This window comes from Halichoerus grypus, chromosome 2 (assembly GCF_964656455.1).
Source record: "Halichoerus grypus chromosome 2, mHalGry1.hap1.1, whole genome shotgun sequence".
NCBI classification, from domain to species: domain Eukaryota; kingdom Metazoa; phylum Chordata; class Mammalia; order Carnivora; family Phocidae; genus Halichoerus; species Halichoerus grypus.
This window is the reverse complement of record NC_135713.1, coordinates 81,780,269-81,799,076: the sequence shown is the minus strand read 5'-3', so window position 1 is coordinate 81,799,076 and position 18,808 is coordinate 81,780,269. Positions and strand designations below refer to the sequence as shown.

The following is an 18,808-nucleotide window of genomic DNA, read 5'->3' as shown; positions in this document are numbered from 1 at the left end:
TGTTGGACATTAAGGAGGGCACGTGATGTAACGAACACTGGGTATTATAAAAGACTGATGAATCACTGACCTCCACCTCTAGAACCAATAATATATCACAAGTTAATTGAAATTAAATAAAAATAAATAAATACCGTAAAAAAAAGACTAACCTAGGAAAGTATGTCACCATATTAATCGTAGGCAAGAGAGAACTTTGATCAGAAGGGTTGATTAGCAACGAGAAACAAGGTTCTGGAAAACCCTCAGAGGAGACAGGCACAGCCAGCCCCAGAGATCTGCTGACGTGCGGGGCAAAGCATGTGGCAGGAATAGGGTAACCGTCCCGGGTTACCACAAAACAAAGGGTGCATGCTGCCACCGTGCCACCATCTGGTGCTTGTAGATCAGAGGAGACACATGTTGCAAACACAGAGCGGTGAGAACTGACTGTGTGGCCCACATACACAGCTCAAGTCTAAGGGTCAGAGGTGATCTGAAGCCATACTGTGATCTGAACTCAGGGTGCCTGGCCTGGATGACGCTCCTGGATCCTGTAGGTCCTAGCCTCTAGGGACAATCTTAAAAAATTTGGTGGAAGGCACTTTAAAGTGCAGAGCTCCCTAAGACACAGGCCAGAAGCAGGACCTCCTAGTTGCTAGGACTACGGTTTCCTCCAGTTTTTAAAAAGCCCTTAGACACAAGCTAGGTCTTCCTATAGCATGTCCCTTTCAGTATTACTAGTAATTGTATTTTCAAATATATTGCCAGAGAGTAGGTTACCCGATAATATTAGAATAGCCTTGCAGGAAAGAATCATGTCTTACATTTCTGCTCTGCTCTGTAAAACTTGGCCCAAGGCTAGTCACATAAAAGTCAACAAATACTCCTTGGTTCATAACAGCTATTTACCAAATACACCAAATACAGTTAACAGGTAAACTACAGAACCGCTAAACAAGAGAAGTCAAGAGTCACTGGTACTCTAAAAGTAATTGTTATTGGAAAATAAATTCATAGTCAGAGCCGTCATTCTTCATCATAAAGATTTCAGCCTAAACAAAATAGGGCCATACACCAATTCTGTGGCTGAAGTCAAAGTGCTGGGTGGATATGGCATTTCCTAAAATTATCCACCAAATTAAGTCCTCAATATTATTCCTCTTCCCTTTCTCTATTTTCAGTATTGAGAGCATGCTTATCTTCTTCCTTTTTTACTAAAACAGGTTCAATACTTCATTTTATGTTGAATCTGATAATGACCTTTCTCTCCGCCTAACCCTACCCCACAGTGATCTGTGATTTAGAGTTGAAGTATCATTTTGTATATATGGTCTATATCACATTGATTCACACCTATATGTGTAGGAATGTGCAAGAGCATTGTTTGTACATAGGTATATTGCATATTATTTAGATATACACATGCATGTCCCATCCCCACAGGGAAATTATATACTTTATGCTAATGAGCATATTTCTTATTAAGCATGAAGCACTTTCCCAGAAAGAGTAGGAGCTGAGAAGCTTCCTACATTTGATTAAAGGTTGATCCCACCTTTGGATGGGATATATGTATATCCAGCCTTTGAAATCTTTTGAGAACCTTGAGGCTCATTAAAATATAAATGAGATTTAAGAGTGATAGGAATCAATAATTATCAATATCACATTTAAGCAAATCTGTGGTAATAGATGAAGTGAGAAATTAAACTAGTATACCTTTTCCAGGTGATATATATACAGGGCCCAGGTGACATATTTTCTTCCCAATAATTCCTCCCCAACACAAACCAAAATCATCACCAATCATTACCACTATCTACCACTACTACAACCAGTGCAACCAAACATGCTAGATTATTAAGTCTTTGGGAACTGAAGCTATATGTTAGTCATATTTCTATGAGCAAATAGCACACAGTAGAGCTCAATAAATATTAATCGGGGAATAAATGGAAATCTACATTATTTTACCTTCTTAAACTGATGTGGCCATATCTGAGTCAACACATAAAAGCTAACCATATAATTCCCATTTTTCCAGAAATTTTATCGGAAGTTGTGTGGCCTTAATAATTACCCTGACAAAGTTGGGAACATTATACAGGAAATCTCTTCCATGGTTACGAGGCTGCACAGCTCTCTGTACTCATTCTTCTGAAGGGAAACTTAGCAAGAGGATATAGACGGCTCTTCTTTTCAATCACTGCTGTGGGGGAAAAAAACAATACAATCATGTGTCACCTTCATTAATGAAAATATTACATCAGGCCAAAACAGGAACAAATGACCTTATTATTTAGGAAAAAAAGAGATGAATATGAATACACTGGAAAATGTATGGGTGAAAAGAAAAAATAAAGTGAACATGCAAAATTTATAGTTTGTGGTAAAATATTAAGTCATTACAAAAAGTTCTCAGCATTATCAATAATAAGTGGTTAGAAAATGGGTACAAGGTAGTTCAGAGACTGACACTCATATGCTGTTTAAAATTTAGAACCCCTTTTGAAATGTGGTAGCATCTACCTTACTTCGTGTTTAAGCTATACAAACATGTGGAATAGAGAATACTATGGCTTGCAAGGCATGTTCTGATTATACAAAAATAAAAAGCCATCAAAATAAAAAGACGCTTTTCATCCCTATTTCCAGTTCAAAACAAGATAATCTTCCATAGCCTCACCATCAGGTGGATTCTGGAAGATAATTATTTTGCATGCTCAGTTCAGGTTCTTGATTCCAACGCAGGAGGTTACTACAGGTTTTTAGAGGAGAAAAGAGCCAAGATACATAAACTTTATTGTTATTGTGGCCCATTTGACAAGATGCTGTCCCAAATGAATGGACATTGGCCATTCAGATGGAAAACAAAAGCCTGTTTATCAGCTGGTTAATTGCTTTCAAATATGAAATAAGATTCCCAGCAGTAAAGCTGCTTCACACTTCTATTCCTCACCTGAATTATAAACCATCTGAGAACAGAACCATTTCCAGCATCCAAGTGTTTATCAAAATGAAGTACATCTACCACAGATGACGGCTGACCTTTCGACTCTGGTCAGCATTTTGGCAGCTGGTATCATCCTGCAAGTTTCCTGGCACTCTCATCTCCCCTTTACTTGGGTAGGTTGATTGGGAAATGAGGAAGTAACCAAGTAGAGCCAGAACACTGAAAATATTCCTGACACAAAATGAGTCTGAGGAATGCATTTACTTCTCACCAAATTTTCTGGATTTGGGGAGGACTGGGTTTTTTGTTGTTAACTCATTTTATTAGATTTTTGCCCCAACTTAACAGCCGGATGGATTATTTATTGTATAATTGTTTAAAAATGGAGACTAATACTTTAGCCTGTTTGATATCCCCTAGATCATCAAAAAATCACCAAAGAGTCTTAGCTTGCCAATGGAAACAGATTTGTCTTTCCTCTGGAGTTTTTGGAAAAGCTGGGTAATCAGTCAATAAAGGGCGAACTTAACAAAGGCAAATGTAGGACACCCTGCCTCTTGCACGAGTGGAGAAGCCTGAACTCTGATAATAAACCACTATTAAAGATAATTATAATTTACTAAATAGCTTTAGTAGATCCTGTTAACAGCATTATTATATCAATTCTCTGTTAATGTGTGGGCCTTTCCAGCTTTTGCACAACCTCAGGGCACCCGGAACACAGGCCTTACAAGGTAGCCTCCTGGGTGGTTCTGCTTACCTGGCTTTGACTTGTTCGGGCAACAGAATAATTACTGTATTCATACATACATGTAACCCAGCCATATAATTTTAATAAATATTGATATCATCTCTTCCTCCATCCCCTTTTTTCCCTTCCTATCAGCAAATATCTGGCCTTCTACCATCCAAGACTTTCGTGGCCCTTTTAACAGATGAAGCAGTATAAAGGCATTTACCCATGCTTCAGAAACTAGTCATCGAGTCAGAGTTTAATAAAGATGGCTGCTCCGCATTCATGCTTCTTCCTATCGAGCCTTCAGTTTCCTTTTTGGAAATCCCCCCCCTCTCTTTGTGTGTGAATTCCGTGCCACTCCCCATTCTCTTCCTTCTAGAAAGGTGAGGAGGGTCAAATCATTGTTTTTTCTGGAACACTCGTAGAGCAGGAGGTTCTGTCTATAGCCTAAATCTGTCAATCGGCTCTTCACTGCTAAGACATTAGGAGGGACTTGTGTGACTCAAGAATAACCATCCCCATGATTATATTCTGACTACTATTTCAGCTAACTGGAAAGTTACTATGGTTGCTACCTCCTAAACCTTCCTGAATTCTCTTGGATCATGGTCTGAAGCCTGCCTGGTCTACCAGCTTCCTGTTAATTGTGTGAGCCTCCATCCTCACCTTGATATTCTTCCAATTAGCTCCCTTTCACTTTGGTTAACCAGAGTTGGTGTCTGGTACTTAAAAGGAAGAACCGTCACTGACATACAATGCATCTGATTATGAAAGACAGTTTTTAAAGTAAGATAAAATGTGATATTGGGAACGGCACAGACAAAAATCCCAATATGTCTTAAGAAAGGAAAAGTGGTGGTGGCATCAGCTAGCCAGGAACGGATAATAGAGATAGTGACACAAGGGGTTCAGTAAGTGTGGTAGGAAGGGTCATAACCTGTAGGCAGGGGGAAGGGGCAAAATGTACTCAGGGGACCATGAATAGGCCGACTTAGTTGAAATGGGGATTGTCTCAGAGGGTTCTTGCTGCCACAAACATTTGTTTAGTATTTTCTACTGTTGGGTGCTGCTGGAACAGAGTGTGAAGGTCAAGTATCTGCTCCTGAGGAACACAAGGGCCAATCATCTCTTCAAGTACAGAGGGATACTCTTGGAGTGAGTTCATAAAAGATTTTTGACTACTGCCCCGAAGCTGTTCTCTGAGGAAATAGCATTTTCTCCAAAGTAGGTTTTTAAGGTTACCAAAGCATTATTTACAGGTAGAAAAGGGAAAAAAATGCTAGATTTAAATAAACGCATTTAAAACTGTAATGAGCAGACGTTTGAAACCTTCAAGGGTAGCACTCCATGAAAATTGTGAGAATTTCTAGCTTCAATTGGTTTTCACTTTAACACTTAAAGTAAGTGTAAAAGCATTCATAAAAAAGATATATAACCTATATGTGAAGAAAAGTTTAATTTTACAATTGTGATAGCTTGATATAATTTTCTGAAAAATCCTTACTCATATCTCCGCTTCTTTCTGACAGATGTTAGCTAGTTTTTATTATTTTTTTTTCCCTTTAGGGCACAGGTAAAGCAAAGTGACTTCTACGGACCATCTTATTTGAACACAATTTGTATCTTCTTTCTATATCTTGCTCTACTATTGGTATTTAAAATACTGTTAAGTGGAAAGAGCAACTTCCTACTTGGTAACCAAACCGAAGCTTCCCACTGGAGCAACGTGGGTGGCAAACAGCCATACGTACCATAGTAGAACAGCTTCCCTATCTGACAGAGTTGAGGAGATACACGTGTTTAAGCACCTCATAAATATGAAGTATGGACTACCCACACAGACTACCTGTGCAGAATCTCAAGGGCTGCTGATCAAGAATCACTGCTCCATTTCACCCTAACTTAGAACAATTGTCAGTAGTGATAGTGTTTCACGGTTGGAATTAAGCAATGATGGCCATCTGGATATAACACAATTTATTTAATCAATCTTTTACAGTTCACATTTAGGCTGATTCTATTTTAATTACCTGGATTGTCTGATCATTTATTTTGGATAAATTCCAAGCAGTAAAATCATTAGTATATATACATTTTCAAGGTTTTTGACCTGTAGGGCATTTAATTTTTTCCTTCAGAGAAATTATACCATTATCCTCAAACAGCACTGTGTGAGTCATTGCTCCACTGTCTTTTGAACTTCATTCCTGGAGCCCAGGTGAAGGAAAAACATGGTTGGGTCATTCCAGTTGTTGCATGAATGTCTAATCTGAGTTTTCCATTCTCACACAGAAAGGTGATAAAGTTTAAATTGCTAGGTTTTCAAATCCCTCTTTCCTTATTTCTCAATATTTGTTATACTAAGATAAAACATCTCCTTCATAAATTTTAATGGTATAAATAGAAAATAATAAACTTCACTAAAATATCATCCTAGAATTTTATCCCCCAATATGAGGTTCTCCATTCGGCATCTACCTATTCAACTATCTATCGATCTCTCTGTCTGTGCAAAGGGAAATCCAGGGTTTGGATATTTTCCACCTATACTCATCCTCACATCTGTGTCTGCTCACTTCATTCCTTTTCAAACAAGCCCTTTCTCCTCTGCCAGACCTATCCTAAACCTCCTTTCCTTCAATCTAGAGTACAAGCCCCATCTCTGCCATGCCACCTCCTTGGCTACCTGGCTCTCAGTAATTATTTGCTCAACTCTTCAGCCCTGACACTGCATCATTATAACCTACAAGATGAATATTGGCTAAAATACAGTCAGTAATACATTTAGGCTGAACACGATTTCAGAAGGAAAGCATTAATCACCTACTATTTAAGAATGACTATCAGCTGGGTATTTTATCACTTGAACACCTTGCTCTTTGTCATCAGAGAAAGAAATTAACAGTTTCCATAAGAATAAATAGCTCAGAAAATAATCGTCATATTCATAAAATATATGAGCCTTTCTATTATTTCATGATGGTGGTGATCTACATAGGTTCTTATATTTTTAGGACCCTGAGTGTTTCCTTGAACTCTTACCAGGAATTGTCAAGATATGGCTGACCCATAGGTCATTATTTTTCAAAATAATTGGAATTCCTCAACTGTATAGTAGGTGTCTTATTAAATATAAATGAAATGAAGAATTAAATATCTTCATTTTGAAAAGGCTCTAGTATGAAGTACTTACTATTCACAACATAATTCTTCCTACTTTCGGACTATCATTAAGAAAAACTTTTCACACAGCTACTGAATAGTAATCTTTAATTTTGGGTCATTTGAGCTCTCCCCCACCAAAAAATAAAAAGAGAGAGAGAGAGAGAGAGATTTGTTCTTTTAACATGCACATATTTAATTTCACTTGTTAAAAGTTAAAAGTTGGCCTCCCGTTCCCTCACATATTAAATACCTTGTCTCATATCGGTGTCTTATATAACTTCCATGCCCAGGAATTTCCTAATAACCAAAAGCAATATTAGACTAATCCTGTATTTTCAAACAACTTTATCTGTGACTTTCAAGTTTAATAGCTATAAACCTGTCAATATCAATTATGACATAAAGATTTTTAAATTTATTGTTTACCTTAAGAGTTTTTTCACAAAGACCATTATAAAAGGCAGTAGAAATATAATTACTACCAATAAAGACTACACAAAAACACTTTCAGGTGTGGGATATAATCATAGGTGTTTGGCCTTCTGAAATAAATGTGCAAATGTTGCAGTTTAAGTTGTACCCACTGTAAGGAAAAAATAAAAACAGAATCCAGAAATTTTGTTCACTTATTTGTGCAAACATATTTCATATGCAATGAGGAAAATTCCCATCATGATAAGTTCATTAAATACTCTACACGTAGATTTCTTGAAGACTAGGTTGAAGTCCATGTAAGATGACTGTTTTCCTGTCAAGTACTCTGCATTTCCAAACTTAAAAGTAAAACAAATTATTGTCTCTATTTCGTTGTGAAATACACAGCATTCTTTCATGTTCATCCTTTTAAGATTTTTTTCTTCTTTCATAGCAAGCAAAAGAAAAAAAGTATAACCGGGAAATTAACTTCCTCCTGTTTTTCTTGCTTTATTTCACTTACGTGCTCTCCCTTCTCTCTTCATTTCTCTCAAAAGATTTGGAATGTATCGAAACACCTGCTGGGGCGGTAACAGCAGTTGAGCTCTGCCTTAATGGTGCCCTGTGAGCGCTCAGAGTGACACAGATCACTGTCTCCATACTCCTGCTCATCGCATGGCCACGCCTGGTATCAGGAGGTTGGCCACCATGAGCCGTCTTCATGCCCACCATGACAAGACCTAGAAACTTGGGGCTCGAGGCAGTTGTGTCTCTTCCCTAGCCCAGTGGAACTGAGAATAGAATCTTTGTCCTTCCGCTACAGATGGTCAACAGACTGGAGTGTGCCAGTAATCTGAGAAGAGGCCAGACTTATTTTAATTACAAATTACTCCGTCACTTCACGTTTGTTATCTCTCTGTACCTGCAGTTCATGCACCAGACAACTTAATGCACATTATTTAAATAATCATCAAACCCTTCCCTGTTTCAGCACTTTCCACCTTTCTCTGGAAAGCCTGCCCGTTTGTAGGGATTTATAACCACAAGTGCCTGAAGTCAAGTTTCAGTTCTAGCAAATGTGGGGGAGATGTGACTTTAAAACAAACTGATCAGACATTGGAACAACAAAGACGGGAGGATTAAGGCAGTCTCTGAAGATGAAAGTGTAAAGAGATCTTGGGGGAAAATCGCTTGAGAGGAGCCTTTTAAAAATCAAACAGAAAAACTCTCATCAGTGGGCTCTTACTCCGTTTTTTTTTTTTTTTTTTAATTTTAGCAACATGTGCAAGGAGTTTTATTTATCAAGTCAGATCTCCTAGTCTTTAAATAAATTTTTTTAGAAAAGAGGGAAAAGCAGGTTCATAACCCTTCAGCAGTTTCCTTGAAGTTATTTAGCATTGTTGTCACTAGAAAAACACTTCATAATTTCAGAACATTTTCCAGCAAAAATACATGGAACCGAAGGGAAAGCCCTGTGCCCATGTGGAAGTACTTAACTGCTTCTCCTAAATTGAACTATGTGCATTCAGAAAGAACGCATGATGGATTTCCTTGTTATGTATACACTTTTTGTGTTCAACAGTGCCAAAAAGTGATAACTTGGAGACAGAATTATACTGACAGTCACCTGTCATTCATTGTCCTTTATTCTGACAACCTCAGGCATTCAGGCATGGATTTATGGGTTTTCCCCCCTTTTGCTTTATTTTTAAAGGGGTTGGGGGATGGGGGAGAATATCAGAGGATTCAGTCCTGAATAGACTTTTGTTTTCCTCTTTCTTTTACCTCTTGACTGTGTCAAATGCACTGTGTCTCTCATGCAGTTTCTCTCTTTAGAGAGCCTCGGCTGGGCCAGCTAGTTAGTATTCAGAGACAAGGCAAAGAGGATAAAATTCTTCTCTCTGCTTGCTGAGACCGCAAATAAGCAATTAGACTAAAAGCAACATATTGGGGAAAGAAGGCCATTGCCGACATCATTGTTGACTGGAACCTGCCACTATAACTTTAAAATGGTAAAAACTTCATAGCAGGGAGGAATAGTCACTTGGAGACACATAAGTTGGTTAAGACACTAAGTCAGTATTTGCTACAGACATTTCTGCTGCGTAATGTACTCTGTGAACTGGAAGGTTTTCCATTTAATCTTGTTTACTTATTGTAATGAGAAACAAATGGGTGAAATTAGCAATGGTGATAGAAAATTCAACCTTTTATTGTATTGCATGTTATGAAAATGTTTTCTAGATTGGCATGTTACTCCCATTTTCATTTGAGCTCACTTTAAAGGACTGTAATGGAGGTCTGAAGGTTACAAACTGTTTTATGTCTGACCAAGCGATACCATATATCTCTGCTGAAGAGTTAGATGAGACGTTGAAAACAATATATGCCGCCCGCCTTTTGCTAGGTATCAATGATAGCACGTGAGGCAGTTCTCAAGACTCTTCTTCTTCCCTTTAACACAGAGATTGCATGCCGGGTTCCAGCAACTGATGCATTTCCTGTGCAAATGCTCAAATGCAGCTACTCTGTTCGTTACATTGGGATCGCCTAATTCCGTGTTGTGATAGACCAATCTCCAGTGAGCCTTCAAGATTGTCCAAGTGATGGGAGGTAGCAAGGAGACCTTCCTGATATGATATATTTAATCCACCCCTTTTCCTTTTTCCACCCCCATCCTTCCAAACCACATTTCCCAAAAGTTGAGAAATGCTAGCCTGATGAATTTATTTTTACATTTTCTAAGCCAGGAAAAAGAAAGGAATCTGGATTATTGACATTCTTTACCGGAACTACAGTAGACTAGAGTTAGCAGAAAAAACTGCTAATCATCACAGTTTTCGTGTTGGAAGCAATTTGCCTATAATTAGTAAGTTGATAAATACCAACAAAATGGGTGCTAAAACGAACAACTCTTGTGCTGAGAGACATTTGACTCTACATTACACTTTGCATTTTTATATATGCAGCATTACATTTTGTTACAAAGAGCGACAACTTTAGTGGCAGCTGAAGCACTCTCATCTGTCTTCTGAAGGAAAGCAGACATACATCTTAATATAACAACTTCTTTTATAAAACATATCTTTTTTTGAGGAGTAAGCAATGCAAGGATAAGGAAGGAGTGGGTATTTTATTTATTTTATATAAAATGGTAGCAAAAGATGGAAGACTTTTTTGCTAGATAATGAAATGCCATAGCACATAGGATTAAATGGTACCAGGGACTTAGGGTGTATTCTTCATTGGTAATACCAAATTCACACTTGTTCGGAGATAATTCTGTTCTACACTTCATGTGAAATGATCATTGTAGGAAATGTTCCAATTCCATTTAGAATCCAGCTCATGGCCATTCTTGTTTGATTCAAACAAGGAAATGTGCCTGGTGTACTAATACGTGACGCAAATGTCTAATCCAAATAAACAAGACATGGTATACTGTATCTTTAAAACCAACTGTATTTATATGTCTGAAATGTTTTAATAAAGCACTAGCTTTTGCAAGGGTCTAAATCACAACAGGTAGGCTATACATAATAAATACAAGAATATGATAGCTTTATCAGTGGAATGCTGAAATTCTGATTCTCATTGTTATCAGAAAACAAAGTATCACAATAAACAACCTAGACGATCTGACAGAAGAGATTATCCTAAAAAAATTGTGAGGATATAAATAAAAAAAAAATTCTTTATGTGAATGTGATTGAGAAAATACTACATCTTTCTAGTGCTTTTTAGAAGTCTGCCATTTATGTCTGTGACACAATTTTAGGAGCATCGTTATCTACAGCCACTTAATAGGTAACTTGATTAGCCTATGTGGCTATCAGAGATCTTGTAGGATGCTTAGACTCACAGACGATGTGGGAAATGGATTGATTGCTCATTATCAAGCATCTTCTAGTCCAACCTTTACACTATATTCCTGTACCTTAATACATTTGACTAAGTTCGTTTTTCCTCTCCTTTTAAACAGTACACCTTTTGTATTCCTACACACTGAACGAGACAGTAAGAAATGACCCACTGGCAAAACAAATGCATGTTTTCCTTCCCCTCTTCAGAACATTCTATAGTGGGTGGTAAAATATTTAAGCCATTTCAAAGTCATGTAAACTATCCCAAATATGTCAGGGAAAGAAGCAGAGGCTGCAATTCATTATTTTTCTGCAATGAATCAACATGAAAGAGAACATTTTAAAGGCCTAAGTAGCTTTGTTTTCATTTACAGTTCAAATCAATAATTTCATACCATGAGTATTTTGCGTATTTGAGATATAGCACATCTTTGATCAGTAACAGATTGATCATTATGAAAGAAAAAGGCTGACATTTTGAGGGAGTGTATAATGCAGTTATTTGTGGAGGACATGTACCATCTCATTTATTATTATTATTGATATTATTATTATTTTTATTATCATTACTGTTTTCCTTCATACCCATCCCAGTTGAAGCTTGGCCTTCAATTCATTGGGCATATATGGTTTTAATGATGATTTATTATAAGACAGGATCAAAATTCATTTTGTAAATGTAAATTGTTCATGGTATGCGACCTGATTTAAAAAAAAAAAAAAAAAAACAAAGTAAATATTTTCACATTGAAATTCAATCTTACAACTCCTTTTTCAAAGCCTTTCTCTTCCCTATTTTCCAAGATCAAGAACAACAAATTTAAAGAGAGTCTGAGATTAAAGAGTGGAGCTATGCAATTTGGATCTGGTCAATTTTGCTGCCATTTTTATCACCATTATTATTTCATTTATTATAGGTCTTCCTCTCTCTATGTATGACTCCATTTAAGAGATAGCAGTATTTTGCACATTGGCACTGAACCGATCTCTTCGGAATGTTTATTCCTTTCTAAAACAAAGTTACATATAGCGAGCTGCAAGTGTCTTTCTTTGTGCTTGGTTTAGTCCCAACCTTTTTTTGCCATTCAAAAACAATGCTGACACATGCATGAAATGCCAAATAGCATTAGTGTAATAAAGGAGTTAAACCAAACCCAAAGCACGGTCATATATTAAATTGTTTTTAAAAATACTGACCTAAGCACCTCTATGAGATGTTATTAGTAAAATTTGAAGAAGAAGAAAAAAGACATTTGGAAGTGAGATGTGCTCTCCTTTGTAGCCTGTATAATTGCTGATTTGCCATCATGTTTGCTTGCGATGCCTTTGTCAGATATTATTTCATGTCTCTTTGTCAAAGGAGAGGTTTTGAAGCCTTTTTTCTGCATCTGGGCAACTGCTGTTCAGGGCTCAGACCAAGCCTCCCAGGGCTACAGCGATGTGTCCAAAAAGCTTTTGGAGAAAAAATCTTTTAAGCAGCCCCTCATTTCCACTCACCAGGTCAACGCATATGTTTTACCAAAAGAAAAATTCTAGCATTTCAACATCGGCTTCAAACACGGTAAGTGGAACTTCGTGACGATTTTTCATTAACACCTAGTGTTGAATAACTCTTGCTCACCCCCAGACAGAGGGAAATCGAATGCAACTGTTATGTCATCTTCCCTGGTAAGTGGTGATTGCCGAGAATGGGATGATTTATCAGGCTTTTCTAAAAATAGTTGGCATTTCTAAGTAGATGCTTCCCAACACATAGTAAGTCCATACGGAGTCAGAGAGAGTAAAAAGAAGTTTATTTTTTCACCCGTTTACTTCTTCCTGGGGAGTTAAGCAAAAAGGCTATGTGGTAAAGCGTTTCATATCAGCAAGCAAAACCGGGAAAAGAAATCACCGTAGAACATACAATAATAGGACTCTTTTCTGCACAAATCCAACTAGGAGGAGAACTATTCAATTAGGCCTCATGGTTACTTTTAATGAGTGTTGTTGTGGAATAAAGTGGAAGCATCTGTTACCCATGAACCACCACAGTGGGCTACGCAAGAAAAAACAGTTCTCTCGTCTATTGATTGGGACTGGTCTTCACGGAACATTCTTATTAGTATGCTTAGAACAACCATGCAAATCTCTAAACCAAATTAATTATTCTTGGCATTCCCCAGAGATAATCCCACAGTCATTTTTTACCAAAGTCCGGGAGCAGGGGAACCCTTTTTCTGTACATATTTTACTATGGTTAGCGATGCCTAATTGTCCTACTGTACATTGCCCTATTTTACCAGCTACAGTCTGAATTCATTCCCATTCTCTCCTTAAAAGTTTGAAACCCCCTAGTGACAGGAATATTAATGTGCCAACACTGTCATATCTATTTCAGCTCATACATATGCAATGTCTTTGTTTTCAAAGATTTATGTCAGACTTTGCTGAAGTGAGGTATTCTACCATTTTAGATAATAGCATGCCAAAGTGATGTTATCAGCCACATTCAGCACTCACTCAAGCAAACGGGAGGAGCATCCATTCCTTCATGGCTTAAACTCATAGAAACTGTTATTTATCCTTATTTGATGAGAAAATCTTTCAGGGGGAAATGGTGTATTTTTAGAAGAAGATTATGGCCATCCTGTGGATTATCTTTTAATTAAGAATGGATGATTTGTGCCCACTCTGCTGTAGCAAACGTCTTGCCGCTAATGAAGTTTAAAAAGACTTACTTTATTTAATTACAGCTAATCACCAGGGTAAAATGTGGAATTTTCTTTGATCCTACATGTATTGTGGTAATCCCTTTGGCAGATAGCATCTCCTCAAAATATTTTGAGTTTTTTTGGCGGTCACATCTTAGCAGAAGGTGGAACCACCTTACACTGAAGAATTTCTTTCATTCCCTCTGTAGTTGCCTACCCTGGCATAAAAATTACACGAAGTTTTCTTACAAGTTGAGATGGTCCTTTAGACAGACAGCGTTGGAGCTGTTGAGTATTTGAATCTTTTACTTTGTCTAATGTCCAGAATTGGGTGCTTTGCTCTTGTTCAATGATTTAATTCAACCAACGTTATTGGGCGATGTTAATGTGTGTGCCCAGCACTGTGCTGAGCGATGGAACTGGAAACATAAAGAGAACACAGACCCACAATACACCAACCTTTACAGATGAATTGTGTTCACTTTCTACTGCATTCATTCAATGTGGACATAAATATGTAAATGTGCTTTAAACCCAGGGGTTGCTTTGTCTTTGGTTTAAAACCAGGAATTGTTTCGCCTTTGGTTTGGTTTGTTTCTAATCATCAGCTTAGAATTTGCTTACTTGAGCCTTCTAAGATAAAGCAGGGCTATCCTTTTTATTTTGTTCCTCTATCTCTTCCTTTTGGAAACAAGTACAGTATGTGACCCCCTTTATTCCTTCCTAAATCTCAAAGAAAATTATTTTTAGGAACACATATTAAGCCGGTTCTAATTCTAGGTGATATCTGTCTCCGGTTTTTCATCATTCTAAACACCAGACTTAATTGCTTCCACTAAAAGGAAAAGGAAAATCTTGGATATGCTCCTTATATTTACTCTTTTGACTATAAATTATTTTTTTGAAGGGCGAGCCCATCCCCCAAACTAATTAGCATGGTTTATGTTTTTAATCTCAAAGATGTCATCCTTTTTTTCTTTCCAAAAATTACCTTTTTCTCCTTTTTCTATGTTTTTATCCTGTAATCTTCCATCCTTTTGATGCAGACAATGTAGGTTTGTTTGGCATAAAGGCCCCGAAGGGCAAGGTTGGCTCCCTGAGGAAGAGAAGAAAAACTGTCAGTGGGCGGCAGGAGAGGGTACCCGCCTGACCTACTCCACCCCAACCGCCCACACTCACTTAGAGATGGGGTCAAAACAGCATCGGAACAGAGTAGATGGACTGGTTTTTTTGGAAAACAAAACTTTCCTGGAAAATGACTGTGTCTAAACTAATCAAAATGAAAGAAATATAGGTCTTGGTACAACTTGTTCGTGACTTTACAATTGGCTGGCTTCAAGAACATGAAAATGAAAACCCAGCAGTCCCCCCAAACAGAATTCTCACCAAGGCAAATAATCCCTTTTGAAACAACACAAAGAATCTATTAACTTGTCACTCTATCATTTTTAACTTAAAAAGAGGAAGAAGTCATCTGGGCAGAACGATTTGCTCACATCTCCAGATATTTTCCACTCTGCTTAAAAATTTGCGTTTCTATGAATTCTTCTGGTTTGCCAGGACGGGAGCAGATTTCAAGTAGGTTTGTTGTGAAATCAGTGCAAGGTCTCTATTTCACACCTAGGGTTCCATTATCACACAACAATGAGAACTCACTTCCCACTGTCTGCCTTTGAGCACTCACACAAATCCCTCCCTTGCAGCCTCCACACTGCCCCGCCCCCAGGTGGGATTTGCTCTGCCACTTTACCCAGAACTCCCTGCGTCCTAGTAGTAGACATTTAGACTTACAAAGTCATTAAGATGAGAGGAAGTTCTTCAAAAGTGCAATTCATGTCTTAAAAAAAAATTAAACACTATGAAGTCGGAGAAGCAAAACAGAATTTGTGGTTAGTTCCTGTAATATATTAAACATCTGCAGTTTTGTCTCTATTGGGATGTGGGGTTGTGCTGAAGTCACATCCTGATAACATCTGCACATCACTGATAGCTTTCGCTTTATTCTTTCTGGTCCGCTGATGAGAGATTCTTTAACATCCCTTCAGTCATCAAGACCCCAGTTGAATTTCTTTGCTTGTGACAGCCTTAAAGGTGGTCTCATTTACATTTGCGAAAATGTCACAATATAGAAAGATATTTTCAGTTTGATGTTTCATCCCTTCCTTTTTTTATCCGGATGCTAGTTTTAGCTTTTCAAATGAATGTCGATCTCAAAATAGATTTTCCATGAAATATATTTTGTCTGATTTTTGAAACACCATGTCTACAGCAGAAGATTTTTTTTTCCCAAAAAAGTTTTCCACGAGGAATGGCACCTCTGCTTGTGCTTGCGCTGCGGGAACAGCTGGGTGCCGTGGAGGGGCTAGCTGGTGTGACACCCCGTAATGCAGCGTGTACCAGCTATTATAAAAGGTCAGGTATTGACAGGGTCTGATTTCTTCTCCTTCCCTAATGACCCCAATTACCTCGGAGCTGAGTAAATAGTCAATAAACAATGGCATTAACATACGTAGAAAAAGCATTTATTTTACATTTCCAAGATGATTGGCAACGTCCTCTGCCACCCCAGGGGGTCTGTGAGATCCTAGCGGTTTTAAAGGAAGATGGGACCATGAAAAGTAACATAGAGGATTTACCTAAATAATCCAAAGATACCTGGAAGGATTATTTATAATGCTGAATGCAACTTCTTTGATGCAGCCAGCCATCAGTTAGTGGAAATATATAAATATTAACTTTACAGAGCCCTATTACTTATAAATTTTAAAAGGATTACTTGGTTTTGAGTATTAATTTTCTTGATCAATTTAGTGGAGATTTTTCTTTGCCTACCTGGAATTCATAGAGGTGAATAAATTGTTTTGTTGGCATTCTTTTTAAGAGTTGATCTCTTATTCATAAAACATACCCTCTTTTAATTTCAAAATATTTGGAAATTTTTTTTATATCATTGATTTCTAATGTAATTCTATTGTGGTTAGAGAATATACTCTGTGCAATTTTCCCTTTAAAAAAAGTGTTGATACTTATATTTTTGGTCTATGCTATTGTCTATCTTGGTCAGCTTCCCATATGTACATGAAAAGAATGTGTATTCTGCAGTGTTGGGTAAGATGTTCTATAAAATACTGTCTTGGCCAAGACCGTTGACAGGACCATCCAAATGTTCTCTACCCGTACTGATATTTTTTTGTCTGTATGTTCTATCAATTATTGAAAGTGGAGTATTTAAAATGCCCAACTATGATTGTGGATTTAAGTACACCTTCTTTGCTTCACAGATTTTGAGACTCTTACTAGACAAATACATATTTAAGATGTCTTCCTGATAAAGTGACCCTTTTATCATTATGAAATGCCCTCTTTATTTCTGGCACTACTCCTTGTCTTGAAGTCATTTAGTCTGATATTAATATAACCACACAGCTAGGAAACACAAATTTTATTTTTAAGTGTCTGGCTACATTTCTGGGCCAAATATTTAGAAAGAGTGCATCAGCTTACCTGTCACCTTGCATTCCCATAAATATCAACCACAGGGATGAATTTACCCTTTCACATCGGTAACACATAGCCTTCTGAGACAGGAGCAACTAGGGAAGGAGAAATTAAACTAAATGAAAAATGAGTGAGAATATGATACAAAATAAATCAGAATGTAGTTTTTATTACTTTGAAAACTTCAATCTGTAATTTTTATAATTATTTTAATGTTTCCTAAAATTTTGAACTCAGTTATGAGCTGTTGTAGGTTGAATAGCACCCCCCCAAAATTCATATCTATTCAGAGCCTCAGAATGTGACCTTATTTGGAAAGAGGGTATATATATATATATATATATATATATATATATATATATATATATATATATATCAGGTGTGTATGTATGTGTGTGTATATATTTTTTTCCCTACCCCCTTAGATAACATTCTTCTTGCCTTTAAACTCACACAGAGAAATATCTTAATGGATTAAAAAAAAATAGTACTGTGCAATATGTTCATACTCTTACAGTGATTCCACCTCAAGTTTGGCCAAAGAAGTACATTAACTATCAAGTGACCTTGATATATGTAAGAGAGAAATCATAAAATTATAATATTGACAACAATATTAATAGAATGCAAGTCACTTCTAGAGATCTCCTAATTTTGTAGGGAAAAATCTCTTCCAAATAGATAATCATGTATCATATGACCTCACTGATATGAGGAATTCTTAATCTCAGGAAACAAACTGAGGGTTGCTGGAGTGGTGGGGGGTGGGAGGGATGGGGTGGCTGGGTGATAGACATTGGGGAGGGTATGTGCTACGGAGAGCGCTGTGAATTGTGTACGACTGTTGAATCACAGACTTGTACCTCTGAAAAAATAATACATTATATGTTAAAAAAAAAAAAGAAGAAGAAGAAGAAGAAGAAGAAGATAGCAGGAAGGGAAAAATGAAGGGGGGGAAATTGGCGGGGGAAATGAACCACGAGAGACGATGGACTCTGAAAAACAAACTGAGGGTTCTAGAGGGGATGGGGGTGAAAGGATGGGTTAGCCTGGTGATGGGTACTAAAGAGGGCACGTTCTGCATGGAGCACTGGGTGTTATACGCAAATGATGAATCATGGAACACTACATCAAAAACTAATGATGTAATGTATGGTGATTAACATAACATAATAAAATAAAAGTAGATAATCAAGGTAATATCTCCAGAATATGTAGAACACAAGTACCCAAGTCTCAGGAGGGACCACCTGGGCCCAGTTCTTCAGTTTCTAGAAAATTCCAGTTCTTCATGTGCAATTGAGGGACATAGCCGACTTCCAGATATAACTTTGTCTTGTCGATTTTTAGTTGCACCTAGTGGGAGACAGAGAGGCCAGAGTTGCCCTGTTAATGCTGCTGTAGTGTTGATTCTTGCCGTGCAGGCTGGTGTGATCCCCAGAATGATGAGAAAGTTGGCATAGCCTGCTGTCCAGTTTCCTTGCAAATCCATTTTCTGTCACAGCAC

At 37.4% G+C, this 18,808-nt stretch overlaps 1 long non-coding RNA gene across 1 annotated transcript in view; it reads right to left on the bottom strand.

Annotated features, from left to right (window-relative positions):
- Positions 1-18,808, bottom strand: part of LOC118536848 (uncharacterized) — a 661,957-nt gene that overhangs the window by 33,163 nt on the left and 609,986 nt on the right. The window contains exons 10-13 of the long non-coding RNA XR_013445698.1: positions 18,531-18,657; positions 17,308-17,396; positions 14,795-14,899; positions 2,063-2,191 (exon numbers count right to left, since the gene is read on the bottom strand). This is a non-coding gene — a long non-coding RNA (uncharacterized LOC118536848). The remainder of the gene's footprint in view (positions 1-2,062; positions 2,192-14,794; positions 14,900-17,307; positions 17,397-18,530; positions 18,658-18,808) is intronic.